This window comes from Ixodes scapularis, unplaced genomic scaffold (genome assembly GCF_016920785.2).
Source record: "Ixodes scapularis isolate PalLabHiFi unplaced genomic scaffold, ASM1692078v2 PGA_scaffold12__126_contigs__length_90152505, whole genome shotgun sequence".
Classification (NCBI taxonomy): Eukaryota; Metazoa; Arthropoda; class Arachnida; order Ixodida; family Ixodidae; genus Ixodes; species Ixodes scapularis.
This window is the reverse complement of record NW_024609838.1, coordinates 58,483,933-58,490,018: the sequence shown is the minus strand read 5'-3', so window position 1 is coordinate 58,490,018 and position 6,086 is coordinate 58,483,933. Positions and strand designations below refer to the sequence as shown.

The 6,086-nt window shown below is 46.3% G+C and overlaps 1 pseudogene; it reads left to right on the top strand.

Moving 5' to 3' along the window:
* Window positions 1–395: 395 nt before the first annotated feature.
* Window positions 396–1,529, top strand: LOC120843273 (annotated as a pseudogene).
* The last annotated feature ends 4,557 nt before the right edge of the window (window positions 1,530–6,086 follow it).

The following is a 6,086-nucleotide window of genomic DNA, read 5'->3' as shown; positions in this document are numbered from 1 at the left end:
TTCAGGTGTTGTGGCGCCAAAAGCCGGCGCCGCCGTGCTGCACCTTCCAATGTGCCGGCGTGATACTGCTCAATGGGCTCGTGATTAAAGGAGATCGGGCTTGTATTCGGACGGGGCTGGTCATGTCTCTTTTTGACCTTGTGCCAGCGTTCTGGGACCCGCTGAAAATATTACAATGACGACGAGGATGGGACACGAGCAGGCGACGAGGTAAACGTTTTTTTACTTCCTAGATTTTTTGCCGACTCCTCTTAGCATGATATCGCACCCAAACGCTCCGCATAACGTCTGGTTTATGTACATGTCGGTTGCAATCTTAAATTTTTTATAACGGTAGGCTTTTACTCTCAGCGTGCTTTGACTACTTCCGAGGTTCTTTTTGACAGTTGCACATCATGACTCAAAATATCGCTTTTGGAACGGCGCTTGTGCCGCCGCCCTCTGTCTTTCTACATGTTCCCGGCACGCCCACCCATGCGTGGCCTGCATAAAAGCGCGCCTTCACCGATTTTTTTTTTTTTGGCGCTTCGGAGTTGGAAGAAATGGAACCGCGTCGTAAAAAAAACAAAAAAAAACTCCTATTTTCGTTGCTGGGCACGGAAGGCCAGCGTGTTGTTTGAGCATTCCGCTTGGACGATGCACCAGCGACTGAGCTGAAATACGAGCTTGAAATAATGTTTGAGAAGGTACAAAAAACACTGAGTTCTTGGGGTCCGTAACACTGGAAAGAAACTCCGAATAGCTCGGCGCATTACGTCATCAAGGCTATTTCAGTAGCTACAGCGCTACGTTAGACGAACGCTCGTGTGAAATCTTTTTGAAGGAGTTGGATTCGAAAAGAGTTCAGGACCTCATTTTACGTGAATGCGTCATGGCCGAGGTACCCACACTGAACAAAGCGTTCCAGCTAGCAATGCAATTTGAACAGTTCGCGAAAACGACTGAATCGTTTCACCGCTCTACGAGTGAGGTGTCGTCTTTTACTGTTTACGACAGAAGCCGTGGTTTGGAAACGGCCGCGGTCCAAGCTATTCATGCGCATGCTCAGTGGGGTGCAAATACGATGGCGGAGTTTCCGCCTTTTCCTTCCAACTGCGTCACGTCACGGCAACTGGTCACGCTCCGTGCCCTGACAACGGCATGAACCATTCACAGCGAGGTCCTGTGATGCCGCGGGGTCAGCCATCGTCTGAAGGCCATCTTCCCTGTTTTCAAAGGCGGGCAAGGTGGCCAGCAAATTGTGAGCCTCCTCCTCAGTGGGTGAGGGAGTTGGAAGTTGAGGCTCTCTTTCTGTATGCGGGTTCTGTGGCCGGCACGACCATGCCCGTGAGTTCTGTCCGGCAGGGAACGCGATGTGCTTTCTGTCTATGAAACAGGGACGTTTTGCTTTGGTTTGCCGCAGTCGTCAAGCACAGTGGGCAGCATTTAATAACGATGAACGGCAAGCATCATATCCAGTACGGGTAAATGCCCCGTACTACCCATATGGGAAATGCCCATCAAGAAGTCCTGGCGAGTGTGACGTTTGACCAGCACGAGACCTCGGTGCAGTGTACGGATCGCCTTGCTCGCGACCCGGGTCTCCGCAATGTGGTTTTGGCAGATGTCCAGGCAAATGGCACTTCTCTTAAGCGTCTTTATAATACCGGATCTTACGTCTCGACTTTAAACGAAAAAGCATTTAATCATGAAAACAAGAAACGTAAGATTAAGCTTCATCCTCCACGAAGAACGCTAGTGCATTTTCTGCAAGAGCCCATCGCCGCACTGGGATGTTTCTTTGAACCGGTGTTTTTCAAGAACCGATACGCGCCGCTGGAATTTTATGTGACGCGTTCGGGACGGCCATTGCTTGAAACCGACGCAGTGCGCGAGTTAAGCATGACCTTACATGAAGCTAAGTAGGATTGTTCCTATGTGGATACAGCTGGAAGTAAAGCAGAACCACCTCGAAAGGTAGCGCCGGCTGGCTCTCCGGAGGGACGACCCTTCACGTTGTCGTCTCGCCAGCCATCACAGTCATCAAGTCATGAACCTCCAGTTACATCTAGCAACCAGCCATCTTCAACACCGTCGGGTGCCTGCGCACACAGGCCACTTCAACTTTCTGATTGGGAACGAACAGTTCGGAAAATCTTTGATGAGGTTGACCACATACCGTTGACCAACTCCAGTCCAGATCGCGGTCCTGCAAGCTAGTGTGGAGCCAGTGATTCAAAAACGTCAACCTGAAAATCAATGTGGTTACAGTGTTCCGCAACGTCATACTGATCTTCCTGGTACTGAATGCGGAAAGGTATACTGAGCACCTATTCCTGAGCAAAGCAGCCTTCCTTCGAAGAGTCTTCAGCCAAGTCCACCACCGCAGGACACATCCAAGTTAGCCCCGGGATTTGAAAACTTTGAACGGTTCCGAGTTGGGTCCGGTGCGGATCTGAAGAGTTTTAACGGTTTGGTTTCGAGTTGGGTCTGGTGCGGAAGGAGACGCACAAGGTCAAGGTGTGACATAATGTTCCACCGGTGCAGTCAAGGCTGAGCCTTTTTTCTTTAATTCTTCGTGACGCTGTCTTCGTTACGGGATTGCCACCACAACTCCAGACGTTGTGGTGGCCATTTCTCGTTCATCACATTCAAACTATGATGGGTGACAGAAACCGGCACCGCTACATAAGCCCGGACCTGTGCTAAGATCGAAGAGCTTCCACTCTTCGGTTAAAATAACGTTTCTCTCTGTCTCTTACTCCGAAGAGATATTCAAACTGGAATGGCAGGAGTCACTGAACGTGTCAACGCTTCGGAATGCGTTTCTTCCATCGTTTTTGTCAAGAAACAAAACAGAAATATCCGGATGTGTCTGTATCTGCGAGCGCCAAATCAATCCATCGTCATCGACGCTTTCCCACTCCCGCATCGATGAACTATTGAATTCCCTCCGAGGAGCAGCCGTCTTCTCCAAGCTAGACCTTGTGTCTGCGTATGATCAAGTTTGTCTCGAGCCCGCAAGTCGAGACCTAGCAGCTTTCATCACGCGTGATTGTTTGTTTTTTTTTCGTTCTAAGAACGCATGTTTCGGACTGGCATCTGCCCCTGCAGCGTCCCGAAAGACCAAGTCGAAAATTTTAGAAGGATGTCAAAGCATTCACTTTTATCTCGATAATGTCATCGTCTACGAATCTTCGCAAGAGGAACATGATATAAACCTCCGTCATGTTTTGTCTTGCATCTCCCGCGCAGGAATGAAGTTAAATCAAAAGTGTGTTTTCAATATCCGTGAACTCTCATATCTGGGGCACTGTCTCTCTATGGAAGGGTTAGCACCCCCCGAATGAAAGGTAGATGCTGTTCTTATTTTTGAGACTCCGTCAGACACTGCAAGGCTGAAATCATTCTTGGAACTTATCGAATACTAGGCAAATTTGTCCCGCATTGTTCCACTGTGGTCTAACCTCTTTGTCGTTTACACCAAAAAGGCGTTATTTTGTCTGGTCCCCCGAAGCCGACGCGAATTTTAAAAAAACCAAGACTTTTATTCAAGAAGCACCCATTCACGCCATGTTTGATCTGTCTCTACCCATCATCGTGGCTACAGACGCTTCTCATTGCGGCCTCAGTGCCTCCCTTCAACAGCAGCATGGGAACCATCTCGTCCCTGTCGCTTTTGCCTCCCGATCACTCACTTGCGCTAAGAGGCGGTACTGAACTGGGGAGAAAGAAGCTCTCGCTTGCCTTTCAGACTGTGAAAGGGGGCATGTGTACTTCTGGGGATGTTCATTTGTTATTCGAACTGGCCATCAAGCACTTGTGACGATTTTATCTAACAAAGGATCTGGTGTTCGCCCGTTGCGGATCGCATTTTGGACGGCGAGACTGATGAATTATATTTTCCGCATGAAATATCAAATAGGACCGGCAAACTTAGTCGCGGATGCATCTTCACGTCTACTTCACCAAGACATTGAAGGTGGTACTCTCTTTGAAAAGGACGTTGTTGCTCTCATCGCAACGCCCTTGTCACGCCAGGAATTTCAAAAGGCTACCGCCAATGACACCGTTCTGCCTAGCGTCATTTGCAACACCACTGAGTCCTGCCCAGAGGACAACACTGTACACCTTGATCTTCGACCGCACTTCCACGTCCGAGGTCAGCTGCCCCTCCATGACAAAATACTTTTCAAATGAAAAAGATTGTTTTTTCTGGAAATCTGCGACACCACATCATTAAACTGGCGCACGAAACTCACCGAGGGACTTCTAGAAAACCGAGCATCATCAAAAAGCAGTACTGGTGGCCGCAAAAAAACCAGCACGTAAAGTTTAAGATTGAAAACTCCTCAGTTTGTCATTCCACCGATACGCCGGTCAAAGCAGCATCAGCACCTCTTCAACCAATTATGTTTTCCGAGAAACCATGGGAGAAGCTCGGAATCGCCATAGTGGGCCTAATAGAGCGAGCGCCATTAAGTTACTAGTTCTTTATTGTCCTCATGGACTACCACTCCACGTGGCCGGAAGTTAAAACAGCAGCTTTTGTGACCTCACGTACGGTTATAAGCGTTTTGATAAACATCTTCGCACTTGAGGGATTACCCTGCAAAATCGTCTCGGACAATGGTGTCCAGTTTGTGTCAAAAGAACTCCAGGAAGTTCTTCATCAACATGGGATCAAACATCTCAAGGCATCCCTCTACCAACCACAATGCAATGGGTAGGCGGAAAGGTTTAATATAGTCCTGAAGTCCTGTCTACAGTTGGCATGTGTTCAAGGCCTCCTTTTACCAGATGCGGTTCCTGATGATCCGGAGATGTATCGTCGGACACCGCATGTAGCACCTGGACTTGCAACATCGTTGCCTCTTCACGGAATAATTCATGGGTCAAAAATGAACCTACAACGAATTGAAACCAGGTCACTCCCTGTGGATTTTTCGAGACACGTGCACAAATACCACAGCGTGTGTAGTAGTACCAACAAAAGATTCAATTCAATTCAATTCAATTTTTATTTCGAACACAGTGTTGGGGGTCCCCAGGCGAGAAAGCTGTCATTGACAGCTTGAGAGTGCCTGGGGCCCCGTAGAGACAGCAACATATTGTGTAAAAATACAAAAAAATATGACGCGTAACCATATGAGTACACATACACACCGTGTGAATGTATAAAATTTTATATGATGCATGTCAAAGACTATATAAACATTATGAACCGTTGAAGGAATTATAAATGACATAGATCAAATTTCTCACATGGCCTGTTTTCTAGCAAAAATTACAAAAAAGGCTTCAACACCAAAACTTTCCCATATACAAGATAGAGACTAATGCATTATCATCTGTTGTTTACAAAAAAAAAAAAAATTCTCGCATTTTTTTTCTAGTAAATGTGTCAAAGTAAATACTTTGTTCTAAATACTTGTTTAGAATGAAAGGTACGTTATATGTCAGCGATTGCGAGAAGTATTCAGTTCGCAGGCGCGGCACTAACCGCCTGTCACAGCTGCGGGTGCGAGGGTCACTTATTTGTTTCGATGAGTCAGATGTCCTTTTTAAAAAGAAGCTGAAACTTTCATTTGACAAGAACAAAGAATGCAATAAACGAAATTCATAAATATTTTGTTTCGCTTATTATACCCTACTGAGTGTACAAATGTGCGGTTGAGTGTAATCGTGGCACATTAGCGATATATCGAATCGCCCTATTTTGAAGAACAAGTATGGTCTGTACGTTTTCTGCTGTGGTCATGCCCCATACGAGCGTGCAGTAATTTATGTGTGAAGTGAATAGGGCATGATAATTAAGAAGTTTCGCATTATATGGAAGGATGTGTTTGCATCGTGACAAGGCTCCTGTTGCCGATGATAAGGACTTAGCTAAAGCTTCAATGTGATCTGTCCATGTTATAGTGGCAGAAAATGTAACTCCAAGGATCCTGTGTTTGTTAACTATTTCAATTGATGTATCACCGAGTAATAAATCGTGTAATATTTGTGTCTGCTTATGTGTAGTTTTGAATAAAATAACCTTAGATTTATTTGTATTTATTTTCAGACCATTCTCATTGGACCAGTGCCACAGTTTTGAAAGTTCC